Source organism: Mus musculus, chromosome 6, assembly GCF_000001635.26.
Source record: "Mus musculus strain C57BL/6J chromosome 6, GRCm38.p6 C57BL/6J".
NCBI classification, from domain to species: Eukaryota; Metazoa; Chordata; class Mammalia; order Rodentia; family Muridae; genus Mus; species Mus musculus.
This window is the reverse complement of record NC_000072.6, coordinates 135,688,198-135,713,220: the sequence shown is the minus strand read 5'-3', so window position 1 is coordinate 135,713,220 and position 25,023 is coordinate 135,688,198. Positions and strand designations below refer to the sequence as shown.

The 25,023-nt window shown below is 43.3% G+C and overlaps 1 long non-coding RNA gene across 1 annotated transcript; it reads right to left on the bottom strand.

Moving 5' to 3' along the window:
* Window positions 1-11,651: 11,651 nt before the first annotated feature.
* Window positions 11,652-24,143, bottom strand: Gm38911. The gene is made up of 2 exons (XR_869507.2): window positions 24,066-24,143; window positions 11,652-12,218 (listed from the first exon to the last, which is right to left on the bottom strand). It is a non-coding gene; the product is annotated as a predicted gene, 38911 (long non-coding RNA).
* Between the last annotated feature and the right edge of the window lie 880 nt (window positions 24,144-25,023).

The following is a 25,023-nucleotide window of genomic DNA, read 5'->3' as shown; positions in this document are numbered from 1 at the left end:
CAGAATCGCTGTCTTTTCTTGGACTTGGTGTTTTCTTTCGAGTGGCTTGCATAGAGAGCCTTATCAAAAACCTGTCTTGAGCAAGGCAAGGTGCCTTCCTTTCCCAAGGGACTCAGGTTATCAGCATTCTTCTCTCCTGCGAATCTTGCTGGTTAGGAATCTCTGGGTTATAAGTTAGAGTTGAAGTCATGGTCCCAAATCAATCTTTTAGCTTCTTAAAGATTATTTCACCGCCGTCAACTCCGTTTTGCTTTCTTTGCAATATAAAACAAGAACTTTAAATATATTCAAAAGTAGACAAGAATGCCACGATGCACCTGCAGATATCAAGACGCAGCTTCTATAACCATTAAGTCATGAGAATGTGTTTGTTGGGGTTGCAATCATACCACTACCCTAAGGCCTTTGAGATGGCTTAGTAGGTAAAAGTGCTTGTACTGCTTAGTCTGAAGACCCAAGCTCACCACAGGGACCTACGTGATAGAAGGAAAGAATAGACATGCAAAAGTTGTCCTCTGACCTCTGCACAAATACTGTGGCAATCCAGGGCATGTCTGTGTGCACACACACACAATCATGAAGACAGCACAAATAAATAAAAACGTAATAATGTCCATGAAGAACAATTATAGCTCTACTCAGGTCTTTTTCCTCCATCATCCTAAAACAAGCACCACAATTTGATTATTTTTACCTGCATCTCAAGGAGGTACTCCTAAAAAGGATGATGTTTTAGTGGTCACAGTGCCATTATGACACAAATAGGCCACAATAATACATATCTACTGATCCTACACTTCAGTATGTAAATATAATGTCACTCTCCGGGGATCAAGTCAAGGATCACCATCTTCAGATTCCACAACTCTTTCTTGGGTTTATTTGAGTCTATAGATTTTCCTCTTGGTTCTTTTTTAATCTCGGAATGTATGTGATATGTAATTGCTGAATTTTGTCCTGTGGGGCTCCCTTAGTTTATTTTGACCCTTGAACTCTCAAATTAATGACCAACATGCTCTCTGTACTCTGTCCTCCGAATTTTCTACAAACTGTTAATTAGTATGCCTTTTGATGTATAATTTCATTCCTTAGAGACATCAGAAATGTCATCTGTCCTTTCCTTTGGCCAGTGAGAACTGTATTTATAGGAATTAGATAGCCAGAGATACAAGTATCCCCCAGGTCACAGCAGAAACACTGGCCTAGCTACAAAGGCATCAGATTGCTTTCCATAGTCAAGAGTTTCTCTCTTGACTTCTGTATTTCTCAACAATGGATTTTCCTCTTCCTCGTTGCAGCCCTTCCACTGGCCTTTATATGTAGATACTACACGATTCTTTTTCTATGTCTCAATTTCTAATTTATTCATTTTAATAGTCCCTCTTTAGCTGTTTCATGATGAAATAAAATACTAGATAGGCTGTATCAAAATGCAATCATGGGCACATCCCAGCACAACTTATTAAAAGCCATATACTCCATCTTTCACCCTACAATAGGAAAGGGTCATACCAAGGGCCAGTTAATAGCTATCTGCCTTATGACTTCCATGAGTTCAAACACAGAGTCCAGACCAGAAGCCAGTCCTTCTAATCTCTATTACACATGGCATCTTCCAAGACAACTCTGGAGCCACTTTCTCAGAGATTCTCTCTGTTGGTTCCTCCTGTGTTGTTTTTCTCTGTACCAGAGTGAAAGAGCCTGTTATTCTTGAACATTCCAGAAATTAGAAAGCTCTGATATAAAACTAGAGTTGTTTCTGGTCAGAGAAACATCTTCACGTCTTCACTGTTAGACAGACATCCTTAAGGCCCAAAATGTCCTAAGGTTTTGACAAGACTCTGAAAGTTACCACAATAGAGATGATTTGGAAAACCTGAAATGTGTTTTGTTTAAGACAGACAGAGAGAGAGAGAGAGAAAGAGAGAGAGAGAGAGAGAGAGAGAGAGAGAGAGAGAGAGAGAACACTTCACCATTCACTTGGCACTGGTTTTAAATAAGAAAATATGAAAGCAGGAACCAGAATGCCAGAGGAGATAAGAGACAGAGTCAAGCCTTTGATGATGGTCATGACACTTTAGATAAAACAAAGACTCAAGTGGCCAGATTACATGTCGTGATTTTTGATACTGTAGCAGGAATCTTTTCTTCACACTGCCTGAATCATACACCATCTGAGACTTCTAAAGTTCATTGGCTCCGAGTCTCTATGTTCAATGAAGCTCTGTACCACCAGCAAGACCACAGACATCACTGTCCACCAACTGTCTTGGAAAGACAGCAGAATTCATTCTGTGACCACACAACTGACGAGAAGTCCCTTGGGGAAGAAGAATTCTTCTTCTTGAAGCTGTCGCAGATCAGGAGAAGGCCTGACCATGGTAGCAGCTCATAGCTGTGGCAGTGAAAGTGGGGAACAGCTCTGGTTCCCTGGAAGTTGGTGGAGGCCTGAGGTAGGGCCAGCCTGTGATTGTTCTCAAGACCTTCACCCATCCCCAGTGACTCACTCCTCCAGCTAAGCCCTGCCTCCTGGCCGGTCCCCAACCTTCCCAACAGCACCACCAACTGGGAAGCAAGTGTTCAAACATATGAGTCTATGCGGGATATTTTACGCCCAAACCATCCATAACACTGCTCATAAAGTGGAATCCCCGTGGTGATTTGCTTTGAAACCAGTCAGCCCCCAGAATCCATAGAGAATTGGCTCCAGGGCCTCCTTATGGATCACTAGGCTCAGGAGATGCTCAGGTCTTCTATATAATTCAGCACAGTATTTGCATAGAACCAATGCACTTCCTCCTGTAAACTACGAGTCACGTCCTAGATAACATAATTCCTAACATAATGTTAGCACTGTGTAAATACTTGTTAAGCTGGACTGCTTAAGGGATGGTGGGTTTTCAAAAGCTCTGTATATGTTCATTACAGATCCAATTTTGTAAACAGGGAACTTCTAAACCTTGTTTCTCCTCCATTAGGAGCTACAGAATCAACCCAGAACAGACACAATTGACTACGATAGCCCTGTCCTGTGCTTCATGTGACCGCAGTACCTGCTTAGGTGGACATGCCGAAAGCTAATCTATACAACAGAAATTCCTTACATAAATTTACATTTTGAAATGAATGTTAAATGTGATCACTTTCACAACCATGGAAGGAAACGTCTAAACTTCCCAATTTTAGAATGTGAGTTTTTTAAGGGTACACCTATTCTTTTGTTTATTCACTAAATCTTTTTTTACACTTAGTATTTTGTGAGTGAGTGTGCTCATGTGTGTATGCATTAGTGTGTGTGCGTGTGTGAAACCACGGAGATAGGGCTGGTGAATCTTGTAGCCTTTTAAGCTTCTTGAGTGCTGTGAGCCAGTTTCCTTCTCCAGGAGGGAATATTGAAATCCAGAGCACATTCAGTTTCCTTCAGTCTTCCGTATCATAGTAAAGAAACTCATTTTGGCAACTTTTTTTTTTTGAGCTTTAAAGCTGAGTATCTCAGATGGAATTTAGTCTCCAGTTTATTGCAGCCCCTAAAGTTTCCCATGACCTCTCACCTGGAAAGGTGGTTGAGTCTTCCCTGTCCTGAGAGGAGCACTCGCCTCCTCCTGCCCTGCCACACATTTGCAAAAGGTGTGTTTCCACCAGATGATAGTTATTGATGCTTCAGGGCAAAGCAGCTCCTGGTTCTGCCTCTCTTTCTCTCCTCGGTCTATATCCCCAGGTTCCCCATCCCACCAATGACTGACAAAGCCGCCCCTGAACCCAGCTGCCTACACCACTCAACCAAACCTGCCCATCAAAGCTCTCAATGCCACAATGTTTCCATCTGTGTTGAGATAAGACAATGTTTGCACTAGTCCTTCCCTAATCCCTGTGCAGACAGCACTCTAACTCTTTGTCTAAAAAAGAGTCTTTGAAATCAGAAAAGACAACATCCTTTCCTTCAAGTTGAATGTGGAGGAAGCTGTCATTTAACAACCAAACAATGTATTCTAAGCATTTTTAATTTATTACTCAAGGAATTCTCTCTTAGCAATCCAGGATAACTGAGGTTCAAAGAATCACCTGCTTGCTTAAAATCACTCAGCCTTTGGATGAAAGACCATTTCAAAACAACGAGGCTGGTCCTGGGAGCTACTTACCCCTTTACCACTAAGCTGATGCCTCCTAGGTAGGTCGGGAAGAGTCCGTCACACTGTCTATAGGAAGTTACTGGGCAAACATAGCACCATTCTGTCTAGCGATGCCTTGGCGTTGGTTTGCCCTGTTCTGGTGCTCCATAATAATTACATCTACTTGGCAGTAACTCTTGGATAATCTTGTTCCCTTCCTGCACCAAAACATTTCCTTTGTTCAAGAGCCACGTTGGTTGCAAGTCTGAGAAAGACACGCAGAAGTGATTCTTGCCAGTGAAAGTAACCATTTGTCACCCCAAAATACTATCTATTGAATACTTTAAAACCATCAGTATTGTTTTAAATATTCCTCATGTCCTCTCATTAGTGACTTGTAATAATGCTGAGAAAAATCATATTTACCTTCTTTTATTTACATAGATGAAAAACAAGATATGCTTAGATGAGGGGTGGCATAAAGGATAAGGCTGCCCAACCTTCAGAGCTCTGTCTCGCCCCAGGCCTTTTCCGGATAGGGCCCCACTGCAGTGGTCCTAACTTTTTTTTTTTTAGCAACCTTATTTCTTGGTGTCCTGTAGTGTCCGTCATTAATTATGGCTGCATGCTAGAGTTACTTGAGATTTTTTGAAAGGACAAAAGCTACATCTTCAGAATTTTGTGAAACTTCCCGAGGTGATTCTGACATGGAGTCACGACTGGTCATGAGTGGTGTTGGTTAATGCCAAACAACAGAATTAAAACCAGACAGTAAGCAAAAGACTGGTATAAAGCCGCCCATCCTTATGAATCCAGAGATAAAACACAGGAATATTTTTTTGCCTAGAGGTATGCCAGTGAATAATGGTTGACCTGGAAAGGTTACTCTGAGGGTAAAAGAGCTTGCTCCTCCAACCCGAGGGCCTGAGTGTAATCCCCAAGATCAACATAGAGTAGAAGGAGAGAAAAAAAAATCCAGAAATGTTGTTCTCTGACCATCATACATATGCTATGGCCTGCACAAGCACATCCACCCCCCCCCACACACACACAGATACACACACACACACACACACACACAGAGGCAGATATGCACACAGGTACACACACAAATACATATATACATGCATACATGCAAACATACATACATACTTACTTACATACTTACTTACATATATAATTTTTAAATGTGTTTGACCTAGGAGCCCGGTACCACATGTATGTATTTTCCCAGCTTGGAGCAGCTCTCTTGTGCTCCCAATCATTCCTATTAGCCTTACCAACAATGTTGGAGAACCCTAGGGTACCTGTCAGAAGGAGCACTGATTGGTTACCCAGAAGCCTCCCTTTAGGAAGCCAGCTAATAATAATAGGCTTGGTGAGATTGCTCTGAGGGTAAAAGAGCTTGCTGCTCAAACCCCAGGGCCTGAGTGTAACCCCAGGACTCACACAGAGTAGGAGAGAGAAAATTCCAGCTAACCCTTGACACAGTGCCCTAACTAACTAACTAACTAACTAACTAACTAACTAACTAACTAACATTCTTAGTCTATCGAAGATACATCACGATCAAGGCAACTGTTATTTAACTGGGGGCTTACAGTCTCAGAGGCTGAATTCATCATGGTGGGGAGCATGGAAGGAGCATGGCAATGGAGTGGTGGCTGAGAGCTACATCCGGATCCACAGGCAGACAGAGAGCTTGGATTTGGAGTGGGCTTTTGAAACCTCAAAGCCCAGCCCCAGTGACACACCTCCTCCAACAATGCCCCACTTCCTCCAACATGGTCACGCGTCCTCCAACAAGGCCAGGCCTCCTCCAACAAGGCCCTGCCTCCTCCAACAAGGCCACACCTCCTCCAAGGTCACACCTCCTCCAACAAGGCCAGGCCTCCTCCAACAAGGCCCTGCCTCCTCCAACAAGGCCACACCTCCTCCAAGGTCACACCTCCTCCAACAAGGCCCTGCCTCCTCCAACAAGGCCACACCTCCTCCAACAAGGCCACACCTTCTCCAACAAGGCCACACCTCCTCCAACAAGGACATGCCTCCTCCAACAGGGCCACACTTCCTAATCTCTCTAATTCTTCTCAAATAACGCCACTCCCTGATGACTAAACATTCAAATATATGAGCCTATGAGAGCCATGCTTACCCAGACCACCACACATACCCACACCAGAGTATAGAATCTCAGCACAGGCTGCAGTTGTCCTGAGGTGGTAACTCAAGTGTTTTCTTTCAGCCTTTCGGGCGAAATTTGCCTTATAAACAACATTCTTCGTGAAAATTCCCCTGTTCAAGTTACAACTGCGGCCTGGATCCTCACTGGGTAAACACTGGATTACCGGAAGGAGAACTTCCTGTCAACCTCAAACGTTCTTCACAACCCTGGCATGAAAGCAAAGCGTGAAGAGGAGACATGGCTTTGTCCAGTCTCCTTCTTTCAACCAGCAACATAATTTTTTCTAAAAAGCACACCTCATGGGTATAACAGGAACATTCATATCTCAATTCATGATTGCAGGAAAAGCTTAGTGAGCTTCAGGCTTCTTTGTTCAGTGACAGCTAACACTGGATTTGCTCTGTCATCCCAGCAGGTGAGCTAGAATAAATTAATTTGCAAGCTGCATATAATGAGAAGACATTACTCCCTACCGACTTTACATAGATGGTTGTATTTACATAAGATTACTATACAATACACAATATACAGTGCATAACTTAATTTCTATATTACTTATTTAATAATACGTAGTTCATGTAAGGAGATTTTTACGTTTGTTCTCTTGGTTGTGGTAACTAATGGAGAGATGTAAGGGATCTATTGCAGTGGTGGTGTGCTTGCCTAGCCTATTCAAGGACCTGGATTCCAATCTCCAACACAACAAAGGCAAAAAGAAAAAAGAAAAGAAAAAGAAAAAAGAAAAAAAAAAGAAAAAGAAAAAAAGAGTTTTGTCTTGTTTTATGATAAGGGGACATTAAGAAGATTTTATTCGGTTTCTCTCTCATTTTTCTTGGAATAAACACTGGCAAATATTTATCAAGGAAGCCTCCTCCAAGATGACAATGATCACAAAAACTTGCCGCAGCCTGTAGAAAGATTTGGGGGCTAGAGTTTCTATTTAGAATAATTTCATATTCATATTCATTCATTCATTCATTCAAGTATTCATTGTCTACTGTGTGCTCTGCATTATTATTTTATTGGTTAAGTAGTAGTTTGCAAAACAAAGAAAACCCTAGCTCCCCTTCCCCAGAAGGATTCCTGTTCAGGCCTCCTTGGAAAGGCTTGGAAAGGCTTGAGTCCAGGCAAACCTTCAGATTGGCTTTTATGTGGGAAGCTGAGCACCATGTCCCAGGCTACTCCTCAGACAACCATTTGGATGACATCACTCCCAACCCCACACTCATTTGGGTGACACACACACACACACACACACACACACACACACACACTCATTTGGTACCAGCTCCAGTGTAACAGCTGCTGAAGCTATCAGGCACAGTGACTACCCTCTGAGAAGGAGCATTCTTCTTCGACAGACACAAATCATGAAGTCCATCAAAGCCACACCCAAATTGCAGTGAGAACCAGATACTGCCATCAAGAACCGTCCAGAGCACTAGAGACTTGTCAGTTACAGGTAGAGAGATGGAGAACACTAACTGACTTAGAAACAGAAATGGCTCCAGAGTACTTCTCTGTGAGTCTCACGGCATACCTGACAGGTAGGTAGGCAGCTAGTGCCACCGAGGGACGGAACCGGTGCTAGGTGTATGACATTTCCATGATCACTCGGAGATGAAGAAGTAGATCTCACATTTTCCAAGTCCAGTGCTTTAGCTTTTGTGCCACACTCCCTTCCCGACCAACATGCATAACTGCAAGAACTTACAGAAGAAAACTGTGGCATATGGTGATGAGAATAGAGCAACATGAGGTACATCTACAAACCCCTCCCCTGGAAGGTAAACCAGATTCTCAGCTGAACTCCTTCTGGCCATAACTTGACAGTTCAAGCTCTAAACTATCTTGGTCTCTGTCATCCTCTTTTGTCTGTATAATGTAATAGCAACACCTCACACATTAGTTTGCAACTCATGCAATTTCTATGCAAGCAAGACAAAAAAAAAATGATGGAAGGAGACCCTGTACAGTTCTTACTGGTACAAGTTACCTCTTCTGTGGCCCTAGGGATGCTCTCATGACTGAGCATCACTTGAGTACTAATTGTTAGAGATAAATATTCTGAATACCCCAGGTATCATTGATCTTGCCCAGGAAGTCCCCCCTGAGGCTGTAGCCCTAGCGGTCTTTCCTTTTGAAGCCGGCTATCAGGAAAACATGTTTCAAAAGAAAATGGCAAACGTGATCAAGGAAAAACTAAAGGCACCAAGTCACTGGGTGGTGGTGGTGGTGGTGGTAATGGTGGTGATGGTGATGATGGTGGTGGTGGTGGTGGTGGTGGTGGTAGTGGCAGGCGGGTTGGGGAGGGGGGTTCCTTCTTGGGAGTTTACAAAAGGGATGGGATGCATCAATACAGACTCTTAGGAGAACAAGAAGGGAAGGCAGGATTGAACTGAATAGAAGAATAGAAGAAACACGGACCAATCCTTCCCATGGCTAAGCACTGCCCTCTTTCACAGGAACAAAACAAAATATAGCAAAAATAGAAACTCAAGTCATTCTCTTCTCTCCCACATAGAGCTCAATGTCGCACATGAATCCGGCCTCCGTTCTTAGTTCAAACCTTTGTCTTCCCTCTTAGTTTTCCTCTGGAACCTGCTTTAGGCTGAATGTCATCCACTCTGGGATGAGAAGCCACAGAACAGAACAGAAGATGACAGGAGCTCTCCTAAGAGCCACAGCCAGGCAGACACCAGGGCTTGGAGGCCATGATGTCTACTAGTGCAGCCTGTCACCCATGGCAATCTTCTAGGAGGCCAACTCTGCTCTCTCCCTTGAACTTGGGATCCTTGGGGTGTAGGATCCTGGATGCTGAGAGCCCTGTGTGTCCTGTAATTTGAGTCTGAACAAGCTGGTGTTTCAGAACCAACCACAGGGGTGCTTCATACTGCACTTCTTATGCCAGGGAGGTGGGAACTATATTCCTGTCTAAACTAACTATTTCCAGCACCCTCCTGATTAGATTAAAACCCTGCTTTCCAGGGTCAGAGTCATGGAATGTTTGCAGTTCTTGGCCCATCTCCAAAGCAATAAAGCTTTCTGGTCTTGCATCACAAGGAGACACCACAGGTACTCTCCCCCGGGAGCTTCTATCCCACTGATAACCACATTCCCATGGAGACAGGCTCCATGGGTGTCAGGCAAACCATAATAATTCTTTCTTCTTTCCACAGTAATCCCAAGTCAAGGGGCCCAGCACAGAGGCATAGCCTTTGTAATTTAGATGCCACCGGTAGCTTCATGTTTGGAAGGCAGAGAAGGGAAAACTAATATCCTTGTCTTGCTCAGACCCCTGCAGTGCCCCAGTGCCCTGGAGGGAAACAGCCTGTTTCTCTCAAAACCATTGTCCTCTTCTCCCAAATGCAGGTCCTTCCCAGGTGGAGTCTGGCAGGGGTGAACCATCTACACAGGAACACAACAAAGTTGAAGAGGGCCAGCTGAGAGAAAAGAGGGTCGGGAAAGGAGGGGACAGGGCTCACAGGGAGTGTAATTCTATTATTTGGAATCTGGTCTGATCTTGAGATAACCCCACCTCTCTCACACTAGGAATAGCACAGTAGATTCTTTATAATGCTGCCAGCATAAGAAGAATTTGATGTGGACAAACCAATCACGTTTTCATGACAGTCTCTTTTCTGGCCAGTTCATGCAGGACAAGCTGTGTCATGTGACTTACATACAATACAGCAGGCTGTGTGCAGTTTTTAACTAATTTTAACAGAAAGGGGAAACAGAGGCACCCATGGGTCCAGAACCAATGTCTGTTCAAGATAAGAATCTCAGCCTTTCTACCTTGTACTCTCACAAGCCCAAGCATCACATTTGGGTGGATCAATGTCCCAGTGTTCAATGAGCACTGGGTAAAGCATGGGTAAGATAGAGGCAGATGCTTACTGCAGTATCTCATTTATAAAGCCTCTAGCCTCCTGTAACCCTGTAAATTCTCAACTCTTATAAAGCCACTGTCCTTCTCTTGTATGTTTGGGCTTGTTGTGGCTTAGGTACAAAATGTCTTCCAAAAGTCCCAGCAATGAAGATGCCATCACCTACTGGTGACACACAGTTAGGAAGTGGAAGATTTTAAAAATAATTTAAAAAAAACTAAGGCATAATTGAAGGAAGCAGGTCATTGGGAATGTTTCTCTGCAGGTCTATTCTCTGTTTCTAAGCCTCCATGAGCTGAGTGGCTTTGCTAGACTACAGACTGTTCCCTTGCTATAGGCCTAAAGCAATGAAGCCAACCAGCTGTGGAGTAAGGCCTGTGAGACAGCACACCAGAACAAACCTTCCTTCCCTATAAGCTGATTTCTTCGGGTATTCCATCACAGCAACAGGTTGGTTAACACAAGGCTGGATCAGGTTTGACTTCCCCCATTTCCCATCTCAAGAATGTGACAGTTGCAAAGCTCAGCCAAATCGACCTCAGAAATATGCCTAAAATTCCCTGCAGTCTAGGTCAGGCCCTCCCTTACTCGGTCAGGAGCAACACAATGGCAACGAATGGTGTCCTGAAGGTTCTTCTTCCCCCTCAGAGTTCCAGGCCCATCTGTTCTTCAAATGTGCAAGGTGACCACACAGTAGAATTCTGGTTGTTGATACCTTAAGCCATCTGTGTCTTCTACTTTGTACCTGTGAATGGACGTGAACACCTTCGAAGCATCCTTGGTATTGCCAGGACTCCATTACCCCACCAAATGTCAACTTAAGAGTCACCTTCTCTTTCGAGCCTTTTCCAGTTGCCTCAATGATAGAAATCCTTTTTTGCCTTGACTTTTGGGACAACGGTTGCCCTTGTGGTGGAGTTGCCCATTCATGACTTCTTCCCTGAGTGGGTGAGCAGTGTGATCCAAAAACAGATATGTAGAAAATATAATAAAAGAGTATGGAGGTCAGGCTACTGTCTCACCTGACTGACCCTCTGGGTAAGATGAGTCTGACCTACAGCTCCACCCAAGGCCAACCCATAGATACTCTGCTCTGCCCCAGGTCCACACACTCAGCCTGCTCCTCCTTGCTTTTTATACATGTGCACGTGCGGACACACACACAAACTCATACTCATACGCACACACTCACACTCATATACACACACTCACACACTCATCCATACACATTCACACTCATATACACACACACTCACACTCATCCACACACTCAGCACACTCATCCACACATACACACACACACACACACACACACACACACACACACACACATACACACACACTCCAGGCCTCTCCCATCCTGAGAAATTCCTCCACCCCCAATCACAGACCCAGTTTTAATTGTAATCAGATCTCTTTTAATTACCATCATATGCACATCTCTGGAAAAAGTAGCCCACAGCCTACTTAGTGTAGTTAACGTTTATTGAGGATAATTAGGTGCCGTCCACTGAGCCAAGTGATTCACATTATGTTTCTGTGGCTTCCAGCTACACAGTGACACACAGACCGTTATCACAACAGTTGATGGACTGGTAAACTAAAACTTGCTTTGATTAAATAACTTCTCCAGGCCACACAAGAAAGAAGTGGCAGATTCAGAATTTGATCCCTTGTCATCTGTGACGTTTGTCTTATAAATGGGGAATATTTATCTTGTTTTCTTCACTGATTTATCCCCTAGGACTTAGACAAATGTTCAAGACAGAGTGGATGTTCAATCAATATTAGTTGAGTAAGTGAGACTGTCATGAGGGTTTCCCCTCAATCACGATACAGAACTGCCTAGTCAGCCCTCTTTTCTGCTGCTTCCTTTTCTGCAGTCTCTGGTCTGCCCCGCTGTGGCCTCCTGCTGTATTGGCGAGTCACGTCTGATGTATTTCCTGCCTCTTCTTCTGCGTTTCCTGTCCCCATCAGCTACATGTTCTGTTCCGGTTGCTCCAGTTTCTGTTCTCCTCCACCTTTTCCTACTTGCTGTCCAAACAACAGTGGTCAAAATAAACACAAAGATGTGACGTCAGACTCTTATTTCATACAGCCCTCCTCAAATTTGGGGCAGAGAGCGGCATTGCTAATCCATCCTAGAGATGAGGCATCACTAAGTAGTATTATGTCACTTTTAGGGAATGTTGAGAATTGGCAGTCTCGAAAAAGGGCTCTGAGTCCGCAAGCGCTCTCTGTTTACACTGATTGAACTGTCTGCTGGAGCTCATGATTGTAGATCTATACTAATAATCAGGTCTGAGCGATCATCCCAGATTCATCCTTGCTACACCCAGGCGTCTCTTGGTGATAACCAGCGTAGCTTTCTAAACTAACTCACTAGTGTTCTGTTTTATAAAAATATAAGGGAGAGAAGAAATATGTTTGGTGGAGGTGCAGTCAGGTGTGGGGGAAGGGGATGCCTCTGTGGGCCCTTGCTGAGCCATCCCTTTCCCCTGAGGGACCAGCCACATGAAGGTATAGTATAGAATAGAGTTTATTCAGGGCATGGGGAGGGGAATTAAGGGGGGGGGAAGGGGGAGGAGGAGGAGGAGGCAAGTAGCCCCTTTTACAGTGAGTCAAGCACACATGGGACTGTTGCTAGATAACTGCGGGGCGGAGCCTAGACTAAATGCCAACATCTAATAATGTAAACAATTTACTAGTCCATCTTCCCTCTCTCCTCACCTTCCTTGAGTTCATCTTGGCAAACTGCACTGACATCTGCCTGGATGCCACCGCAGCACAGGGTGCCACTGTTCATGCGGCCATCACTAGCTCCTGTTCTTTCTCCTGCTCACACACCCTCAACTCCAATTGGACTCCCAACTCCTGCACTTCACCACGCCTCCTAAGCAGGGGCGTGCCTTCTGAAACACTGGTGCCATTCAATGGGCGCAGAGCTTCGTGGTTCCTTGCCTCCTAAGCACAGAACACACTATCTGTCCCTGTCCCGTTTCTCAGCTTACATGTCTTTGTCCCTACATCGTCAGCACGAGCCCAGCCACACCTTGAGCAAGTCCCTTTCTTTCTTTTACTAGCGTTTGTCTCTCTTCCCCCCCGCCCCCCGCCTGCCATTTCCAGTCCTTTCCCCCTATAAAATCTTTATCACGCATCTGCTCTCCTTCTCTTGACCCATTCCCGTTAGACCTGGGTACAGCTTCGCTCTTTGTCCCCCTGTATAGCTGGGACAATTTTCCTTTAAGACAAAAATGACCCCAATTTCACACTGAAGACAGGGCCCGTCCTGAAAACTAAAAACGCTGATTGGTTTTTGCATCCAACCAATCTTGCCCAAATAACTGTGCGGGTAAATTAGTAACCTTGTGAGTAACTTCAGTTTCCACCTGTCAGGAAGATGCTTAGCCAGTGGGGCACACACGAGAGGAAATCTTTTGCTAGAAGAGGGATTTGCTCCAGAGACGGTTGACTTCTCTGAACTTAATTATATTTCTTTTTCAATTACAACTGTCTTAACTAATCCTTCAGCGATTCTGTAGTTACGTTACTTGTAACTCATGAGGGAATATGTCATTTAACTTAAGTTCAACACTGTGTAATTAAACACCAGCTCCAAGGCCTATTATTAGGATACTTCTTCTTTAAATGACTGTTACCTAAACTGGTGGCTTGGGAGAGCAGGAGAAACGTAGATCATGCATTCCTTGGCCAGGGCAGCACTTAGCAGCCTGTGACTCTCACTGGTTAAGCTGGGAAATCATTGTGTGGAATCCAATGGGCATTTGTACCGAAATCAAAGTCACATTAAATAGGAAATACCACAGGTTAAGTGCTTGTGAACGTCTCAATTCAGATGCATTGTCACATGGTTGTCTGAGGAGTATTTCTTATGATATATGTCACGGGAATTTTTAGAGAACACTGATTTAAGAGAATTTATTACATTTGAAATTGTTGACTGTGAATTGACTATGGGATTTGGGACCACTGTCCAACTTCTCTATTTAGTTTTCTGTTCTCCAAAGTGGAAATAATATCGACACTTACTGAGTGTCTGCTAGGATGCAGTTCAGACCGCTGCCCCAGCAATGATGCTCTCAGCAACCTTGCCTTTTCTCTAGAACTACAGCTACTGTCAACCCCGACTAAGAGACTCCAAGTAAGTTACCAGTGACTACATCCCCCTCCTACATACAGCTCCTTCCCCAAGGCCTGCTGATGACCTAGAGACAGACATCTTGGTTGCAGGCTTTTGTGAGACCCTGTGAGAAGCAATTCCTATTTTGTCTGGTGGGTGGGTCTTCTGTTCCCTTCAGAGACCCCTACCCACTCTCTTCCCCACCATACTTGTTTGTGACATTGGGACTTAACTCTTAAGAGTCTCTGCCATGTAATTGTTTATCTATCTGTCTGCCCATGGCATTAATAACTCTTCAAACAAACACAAAGGCCTTCAGTGTCTTCATGATTTAATGTGTTAAAACATTACAAGAAACTACAGTGACTTCATAGAGAAAGCATTATGTGGGGTTTATATTATTCTTATACTTTAATGTTATATATTCAGTCATATGTATCCAGTAGACGTTTATTGAGCTTTTACTACACAGCTCCTGTATTTAAGAGATTAGAGTCTTTATTTTTCCTGCTTCTACTGTCAGAAAGACTATCCCAAGATAGTTGTCAGGCTATGGCTCTTGCCCTTGAGCACTTAAAATTTAGCTAAGTGGCTAAGACACAAGAAGAAATGTCTCATTAAAGGGTAAACTATAATATATTTTATATGGAGGATATAAATATGGTCATGAGGGAGTCCAGAAAATAACTTCTGAATAAAGACATCAGAATGTGGGAAGAGGAGAAAGAGAGAAGGTCCCTTTGTGAGATAGCTTTAGGAAAGTATTGCATACATAAGAGAAGACATGAGGATTATGGGTAATGAGAGGATGCAGATAAAGGTGCAGCCATGGAAGTCCACAGAGGTTGTCACAGAAGCATAGTCTTCCATGATGACTCTAAGAGGTAAGGATGGGGACAGTGTTTTATGCCCTCGGCTCTGCCACCAATGAGAGCTACTATGGCTATTTCTCCTTTCCCTTGATTAATGACCTTGTATCGTACTTGATTTAGAAGTAAAACCAGTTAGCAGAAAATGACGAAGAACCACCCCGTGAAGACACTACACGTGACCTAGACAACAACTGTATGTGCAGAACTTTTCTAATAAAACCCTTGTGGGATGTGTGTGTCATCCTTGCATACAACATCCAGGGAAAGGCTTAGACACTTCCTTGCTGTCAATTTTCCTCAGTTTTAATTACATTTTTTTTTAAAAAATGAAGTAGAAACTAGCCACCCACTTATTTTCACCCCAAGATAAATGGCTACATTACATTTTCCAGAAGTACCTATACATGAGTTGAAGGAACAAGGGTGAGCAAAATTCACTTCTGCTCTGCCTTAGAGAGGTGCCTCAGGGGTTAAGAACACCGGCTTCTCTTTCTTAACACCTGGGGTTGATTTTCAGGTCACAGAAGAGCTTAAAACCTCCTGTAACTTTGGTACCAGGGGGCCTGATGCCTTCTTCTGACCTTGCTGGGTACCATTTTTTTTTAACTGACCCACTTCTTCACAGTGATCTGTGAGATCTTTGACCATTCTCCCAGAACCATTCTCATTGTTGCAAGTCTCTCTCCATCTGGCTGAGGTAGCTTCCTGGAGATTTAAGGAACTATCATTGGTTCCTTTCTCCCATCTTATGGCCCAGGCTCAGCCATTAAAAACTAAGACATTCAAGAATAGAGTGGGGGAGAGGCAAGGTTCAGAATAGAGTGGGGTTCAGAGGCAAGGTGAACACTCAGGACCAAGGAAAAGCACAGGCTCAGACTCGGTGACTTTAGGTGTTTCAAACCTCACACAGGTCCTTGTAGAGGCAGCCTATAATAACAAGGAAATAAAACCCAGAAACCACTGGGAGAAACAGAGCTGATTTGTGGAGCTCACACATTATTAGATGCAAATGATGGATTTTAACAACTTGAAACAAACTCACAAAAGCACACAAATACACTGGAAAATATGGCCCAAAGGGGGAAAATGCAAAAATACCATCCCCCAGACCCAAAACTCTGATTGCAGATGTATTAGATAACATCGGAATAGCTGTATGAACAAAAAGAAAGCAGAGGCAGCAACGAAAATGACACAATAGGATGAAAATACCAACGATGAGACAGATAAGTAAATTATTCAACTAGAAAAAGACAATAACAAATACATTCACTAGAGGAAATTTTCTATCAAGCATTAGTTATTTACAAATCAGTTTATGTTAAATTAGCATTAATTTTCCAATATTTATTTTTTAGATTTTTTTATTAATTCATTCTTTCACATATTATATCCTGACTGCAGTTTCTCCTCCCTCTTTACCTCCCAATCTCTCTTCACCTCTCCCCCAGATCCACTCCTCCTGTTTCCCTTCAGAAAAGGGCAGGTCTCCCAGAGATATCAACCAAACATGGCACATCAGATTGCAACAAGTCTAGGCACCTCCCCTCATATTAAGCCTGCATAAGGCAACATAATAGGAGGAAAAAGGTCCCCAAAGCAGGCAAAAACATCAGAAACAGCCATGCTTTCTCTGTTAGGAATCCCAGAAAACACCCAGCTACACAACTATAATATATATGCAGAGGGCCTAGCTAGGTTAGACCCATGCAGGCTCCCTGATTGTCTCAGTGAGCCTCTGATTCACACTAGCCAGAAACCAGAAACAACCTAGATGTCCTTCAACAGAAGAATGTATAATGAAAATGTGGTACATTTATACAATGGAGTCTTAGCTGTTAAAAATAATTGTGAATTTCCAGGTAAATGGATGGTACTAGAAAAGTCATCTTGAGTGAAGTAACCCAAACCCAGGAAGAAAAACATGGTATGTGCTCACATATTGGTAGATAGAAGCTGTAAAGTGAAGATACTCATTCTACATCCACAGACCCAGCAAGGCGACATAACAAGGACGGCTTACGCAAGAGATACATAAATCTACCTGGGAAGGGAAAATAAAATCGATTCTGCTGGTGGACTGGGGGCACGTGGGAATGGGAACAGGAGAGACAATGTTGGGGGAAGATAGAGGGAGAGAGTATTGGGAGAGAGTCCTGAAATTGGGGGGGTGGGGTGCAATTCAGGGACAGGGTAGAAACCTAGAGCAATGGAAACTCCTAGGAATCAATGGCAATGGTGACCCTAGCAATGGGGTCCCCAACACTGGGGGGATATGAACCAATCATCTCCTATCGACCAGGCAAGACTACCAGTGGCGAGATTGGGACACCAGCTCAGCCACAAAACCTTCAACCTATAATCTGTCCTGCTTATAACATGTGCTGGGATAAGGGTGGTAAAGACATTGTGGGAGTGGCCAACCAGTGACTGATCCAGATTGAGACTCATGACATGAGAGGGAACCCATCTGTTACACTGACTGCAGGCCCAGACACCAGAGGCAGGATGGCCCAGAGACCTAGGATAGAACCAAACACACCCAGGAAAAAAAGTGAATGCAATTCTGCTATACTTGTAGACAGGAACCTGGCATAATCACCATCAAAGACTGAGACTCCAGCAAGTGATGGAAACAGATGCAGAGACCCACAGCCAAACATTAGAAAGAACTTGGCAAAACCTGAGAAATAAGAGGAGTAAGGATTATAGAAATCAGGAGGGTCAAGGATACCCCAAGTAAACTCCTAGAATCATTGGAGGAGTTTGAAAGTGGGGTTTAGTGTGTATGAGAACAAAATCAGTAAGACTGAGATGAGAAGATACATGTTGTTTGTTTGTTCATTGTTTTGAGAGGAGCAGAAAGAAACATTTGGAATGTTTCAACTCAGAATACCATAAGGAACTATGGGGCACCACTGAATGGACTGGTTTGTGTGCACACATTTCATGCACATTCTAAATGAAGAATCGAGGGCAACAGGGATAGAGAGAATATCTGAAGAAAAAGGTGGCTGTACCCCACATTGGGTAAAATGCATGAATATAACCATCTAAGAAGCTTAGTGGCCTCCAGATACAGTGAACTTTTAGAGAGTCACAATGAAGCACACTGCTAAAAGCCAAAACCAAAGAGAAAGTATTAAAAATCAGCATCAGGGAAGCAATGTGTCACATACAATTGATTCTTAATAAGTTTATCACCAGATTATCATCAGAAACTTTGGAGACCAGAGGTGATGGGCTGACATGTGTGTGTGTGTGTGTGTGTGTGTGTGTGTGTGTGTGTGTGTGTGTAAAACTCATAACATTGAATTTGTCACTGATTTCTGGAAAATAAAGACATGGGTATCAAAATGAAAAATAGACAACTTGTGCTTCATGAAAATGATTTTCAAGTGCGTCAAGACAGTGCTTGAAGAAGAGTGTGTTTGTGGGAACAGAGGATGTACAGGGAAATTTCTGTAACTTACTTTTGCTGTGAACCTGAAATTGCTCTTTGAAAAATATATTGAAATCCTGTAACACTCAGTCCTAAATGGTATGTTTGCACCAAATCCCTTGCCTTGGATCTGAGGGAACCCTGCAGAAGTTGTAAGAGCAAGAGGGGATGGCGGACACCAAGAAAACATCCAGACACAAGAGAACTCACCGAGACAGTGGCAGCATGCCCTGGGCCTACAAAGGTTCAAACTAGACAGGGCCCAGTACTTAAAGGGGAAGTAGGCATGAGCTCTCATCCCCAAGCAAGAAACTATGGCCAATTAATAACTGCATACAACGAAAAAAATTAGTTTCTCCAGTGGAGTCTCACTGTGTATACAAACCACACTTAAGGGCAAACTCCATAATCAGCATTCAATGGCCTACACAAAATGAAGACAAAGTGATTTTGAAGATTTTGACAAATGTCAAAATGAATGTTTTTAATATTTTTGTCTATATTGTTTTATGTGGGCCTTTTTCAAATGCTACTCATTATTTGCTTGTATATTATGGTTTCCAATTTTGAATTTTTACAAGTTATGTTTGTGTGTGTGTGTGTATTTCTTGTGCTCTTTCTTGTTTTTCTTTCTTTTTTTAATTGTTATTTTGTTTTATATAAAAGTAATTGTAGTCACCTGATGTAATTGTCATCTTGGAGAATTATTGCTGATTAAGCTCACCCTTTCTAGTTCTTTCTGAACTCTGGCTGGCTGGTTCAACTCAGCTGTTCTGGCTCAAACTCCTCTCCAAGCTGACTGATTCAAACTGGCTTCTTTCAGCTTCTCACTGAATTGCTCTGCTTGGCCTCATACTAACTCTGGCAATCTTTTCTAATCTTCTGGCTCCTTCTCATTCTCTGGCTCATTCTGTCTTCACCTGTGTCTAGCTTGTTCTTTCTTCAATGTGTCTCTTTAAAACTGTCTCCGCAAAACTGCCTCCTCTCCCTCCCTTTCAACCTCCCTCCCCCTCTCTCCCTCTCTTCCTCCCCTTCCCTCCTCTCTCTTTCTCTCTCTCTCTCTCCTGCTGCTGCTGCTCCTCTCTTTCTCCTGTCTGTTCCTATGAGAGTTTGGGCATATTCAATCTCTGTCAAATTATTCTCTGAGTTGTCACTTTTTCTGCCCCTCAATTAGATATCACTTTCAATCATTCAATCATGGCTGTTTCCTTCTATAAACTAACTTTACCAACATTGTTTGGGATTAAAGGTATATACTAAGGGTGTGTCTATATTCCACTCAAAGCAGCCAGGTTGCTAGATTAAAATTCCTCTACAGTTTTATTCTTGTTTGGTTGTTTATTGGCCTGTTTGTATTGTTATGAGAGAGACAAAGAAGGTGTGGAGTTAGAAGGGTGGGGAGGTGAGGAAGATCTGGAAGGAGATGAGAGAAAAAAAACACGTGATTAGAATACATTATATAAAAACTTCATTTTTACTAAAAATTAAATTAAAAGTAAAAACTCATTGAATAAAAACCATCACAGAAAAGCATAAGGTAGTTATAGTTATAAGTATAAGTTATGTTGAGTAAAAAGGCAAAGAATGGGAGAAGATATTTGAAAAACATGTATCCCAAACATGAGGCCAATACTCAGACTATACAGGGAATTATTAAGTACAGTAGCAGCAACAGCAGAAAAAAAAATCAAAACTGGCTAAAAGCCTTGAATAGACATTTGTCTAAAGAAGATTTGAAAGTGACCAAAGAGAGCATGAATTCGTAGTCACTGGGCAAACAGCACCTTGAACACATCAAGATGACGGCCAGAGAATAAGAAGTGTTGATTAAAAACAGATGTTGGAACTTTTGTACGCTATCGTTGGAAATGGAGCTTACAGTTGCCACTGAGGACAATATTGCTGCACTGCATTACAATAGTGAACGGAGCGTTAGTGAGTGTATATAGCCAGGAGAATGGAAAGCACCGTCTACAAGCACCGTTTGTATTCCTGGTTACAGCATCATTATTCATGACAGCTGAGGTAAAGAACACTTAACCCGCTTGACAGTTGCATGTGCACACAGTGCAAAATTATTCAATTTTTAAAGGAAGGAAATTGTACAATATGTTAGAACAGAGGTGGACCTGGAAGGCATTGTGCTACGGGAAATCAGTCAGTCACAGAAAGGTGAACACTGTTGTTCTGCTTATTTGAGACTCTTTGAGTAGGCCAGCGATCAAAGGACAGAAAGTATAAAGCCAGGAGGGTCAGAAGCAGGCCTGCGGGGTGTGGGGAGGTGGGAAGCTAGGGGGCTGTTTTTGATGCACAGCGTCAGTGTTACAAGATGAACGTAACTGTGGGGATGGTTGACATTATACAATGAGTGCATGCTTTGTTGCCGAAATGTACTCTAAAATGTTTAAGATGGTAAATCTTACATTAAATGTATTATACCACAATAAAAATGCGTAATAAAGCACTCAGACAGCAACTTCAGTTCCCTGCACTGTCTCACCTCCTTGTGAAATTAGTGCTCTGTTCACACACTGCCTCTGCTCCCAGCTGCATCCAGAACACACCTTTCTCTGTACTAGGGCACTCATCTGCTCTTACCTTATAAGCCCTCAGACGCTCTCCCAGGGAAATCTCTCTTCTAAACGTCTCCTCCAGCATAAACTTCTTGCTTTTTAAAGATTTGTTTTATTTTAAAATTATAGTGTGTGTGTTTGTGTGTGTGTGTGTGTGTGTGTGTGCACGCACGCGCGCATGTGTGAGCATGTATGTGCATGCACTTGTATGCACGTGCACAAGTGCAATGTCTACAAAGGCCAGAAGAGGGCACCAGATTCCTTAGACATGATGTAGTAGAAGGTTGGCCACCATCTTACATGGGTGCTGGGAAGCAATCTTGGGCTCTTTGCAAGAGGAGTAAGTATTCCTAACTGTGGAGCCCTCTGTCTAGCCCATACTTCTTTATTAGAAAGTTAGTTTAATAATTATGTAAATTCAGCATGATAGGAATCGAACTTCAATGACTCACTCACCTAAGTGACCTTGCTAGTTTGGAAATGTCTCCATCTTAATATATTGTGTCTAGAACCTCAGGCTAAGAAGGAATAAGAATCCTTTATCTCTCTTTACTGTTCACCATAAAGGTCTCCAGTCCTGCCATTAAATTTCTACCATTAAATACGTACCAGGTCGCCAACACACACCCCAGTGTCTGTAAACTATATATCCCATACCTTCAGCCAGGTTAGCCTTCCCTCTTTTGTCTTGCCTACAATTTGTTCTCCATAAAGCAGTCTTTATTTCCAGATGTACCCCACCCTTCTCTCATTTGGAGCAGCACATGTATTCTCAAGTTCCTTGTGATCTGGTTCTGTACCTCCCAGAGTCTTACCCGGGACCACTCTCTACCTAGCTTGCCGGCTCTGGTTGTACCTGCTCCCCACCTCTTTCTGCGGTTTTTTAAGCCCATGGCCACCTTTGCTCTTCTACTTCTCTGCACAGGGTGATTTTCCAGCAATCAGCACAAGTCAGATCTTTCTTGTCTTCGGCTCTCGGCTTAATTGTTGTGTGGTCTGTGAGGCAGTCAACAGCTACCATTTCATTTTGGTCCTCTGTATAGGACTTAAGGCTAATGTATTTCGTGTTTATCATCAGGAGTGACCGAACGCTATATAATCCTTCCTGATCATCTTCTGCTCACAGTAACTGGTTCCCATAACTGACATATTCTGTGGCTTGTATACGTTTGGCTGAAGGAAAGATAAACTAATGGGCTTGGGGCTACATAACTGAGGGCATTGGGTAATATCCCTCCAACTTCCATCTTTGTTCCTGATACACTACACCTGGCTCTCTATCCTATCACATAGCCTTCCTTTGGCTCTGAGTCTCCTTATCCAGGATGCTCCAGCTGCATTCTCTGTCTGTATGTGGGGTAGGGAGCACGAGTGTGTGCCCAGTGTGGAGGTCAGAAGTGAACACTGCATGTCACGCCTCAGGAGCCATCCACCTTGGCTTTTCTTTATTTTGAGTTTTTGGGGCAGGGTTTTTCCACTGTGACCTGGGTTTTACTAATTAGGATAGGCTGGCTGGCCGTTGAGCCTCAGGGATCTGCCTGTCTCTGCATCTCCAGTTCGTGGATTAAAAGCACACAGCACCACACCTGGCCTTTTATGCGGACTCTGGGGATAGAGCTCAGGTCTTCATGCCTGCTCAGCAAGCCATCTCCCCAGCCCCTGAGTTTTCTGCCTTCTAGTGACAGCCCTGCCTTCTTTCTCTCCCTGATGGAATCCATCCTAGACCTTCATCTTTCCTCTTGTAATTCTACTGGTGATATTGCTCCCCTGCACTGGATCTTCACATAATTTCCACAGCTTGCAGAATAATGTTCACAGTCCTTAGCCTGAAGCACAGTGACTCTGAAATCTGCCTCTAGATTAAAAAAAAAAAAAAAAGCCGAATGTCTCCGCTCCAGCAGGAACATCCAGCCATTTCTCCCTGTCCTCTGTAACCCAAGCAATTCTTAAAGACCATAGCTGAAGACTCAGTGCCTAATGTCTCCCAAGTGGTACTCTCTGTTCCCCAGCCTGAGAACACCTGAGCAGGGCTCCACAGTGAATGTCACAGCAGGCAACTGAGTTGAAGCTAAGCACACTTCAGAATGATTTTAAGAGTTCCATAAATACAAGCTGCTTCCAGAATCAGCCTGGAGTGTTTATCAAGGCTCCCGGATCACTTCCTCAGCAGAAAGAAGGCTTTGGGGGGGCTTTGATGTGCAGCCTAGCATGTCTGCTCAGTCCTTACTGGCTCTCCTGGTTTCTAACACTTTAAAAGTTGTTTTTATTTTGTATATGTGAGTATTTCTCTATCATTTATATATATATATATATATATATATATATATAGAGAGAGAGAGAGAGAGAGAGAGAGAGAGAGAGATGACTAGGATGCCTGTAGAAACCAGAAGAACATTGGATGGCAGAGAGCTGGAGTAACACCCAGGGTTCTCAGAAATGAACCCAGGTCTGCTGCAAGAGCACTGGGTGCTGTTAACCACTGAGTAATTGTCTAGTCTCCATTTGTTCTTTTTTTTTTCATTTAAAATTTTTTTTGAGATTATAGTATAATTATAACATTCCTCTCTCCTCCCTATAACACCCCAGCATACTCTTTCAAATTCATAACCTTTGTCCATTGATTGTAGTTGTAACGTGTATATGCATCTATATTCCTAGAACAACCTGCCCAGTCTGTACGATGTAACTTGTATGCATGTTTTCAAGGCTGACCACATGGTATTGGCTGACCAGTTGGTACGCTCTTCCCTGGAAAGGTTATTCCTCCAGTTCTCAGCAGTCCTCACTTCCTAGAGTTCTTGCCTTTTGATTCATGTTAGTCTGGTCCATTGGTTCTCTAACTAAAATACTCACTAAGATGAGAATGAGAGGCTCAGTTTCTCCATCACTTTCTTTGCTGTGCTGATGAAGTGTCTGATGAAAGCGACTTCCGGAAGGAGGGGCTTATTTTGACTCGCAGTTCAAAGAACCAATCAGATGATTGGTCAGGGAAGGCACTGCAGCTGGAACATCTACGCATCCCGTACTTCTGTACCTGGGTGCCTGGTCCTTTTTTATCCGTAGTTGGGAAGCCATGAAGAGAGAGATCCTGATGTTCACACCACATTCTCCTTTATTCCCAAACTGTAAGCCAAAACTCTGAATCGGCCCACCCTCCATGGAGTGTGCTTCCATGGTAATTCTAAATCCCACAAAGTAGACAGTCAAGGTTAACCATCACAGAGGTTTTAAAAATACATACCGATTCTGGTGGAACTGAGCCAGAGAACCATCACTGGGAAATAAACAACCGGGGTTTACAAACCTACAATCCACGGGCAAGTTATGAAACAGACTTAGTTTTCAGAAAGGAAGATCTGAGGATTCCTAAACTTTAAAAAAAAAATACTATTATCATTGAAAGACTCACTTCGTTTGGAGTAGAGTAGAGGCAGGCAGTAGAGATAGGTAGAGGACCGAAGTAAGTAAACAATAGCTAGTGATCGATAGTCCGTGAGCTATGGTGCTAAAGGGGTGGACCCACTCCTTCCACTTCAGTCTTCAGGAAAAAGATTCGCTACCTGCTTCCACTTTCCACTTGAAGGATCAGAAGCCTAGAAAGAAAGAAAGCCACTGCTTTGGCCGAGGTCATAAAGCGAACTTGAGATTGTAACCCAGGGTCTCTGGTTTCAGGAGCAAGCTTCCCATACCACTCACAGGAGCAGCAGCTCCGATGTAGACCCTCTGCATGGCCCGTGGCACCATGCCAAGTATCTTTCACATATTATCTCAATTTTTATAGGACTCTTATGAGACAGGGACTGCCATGATT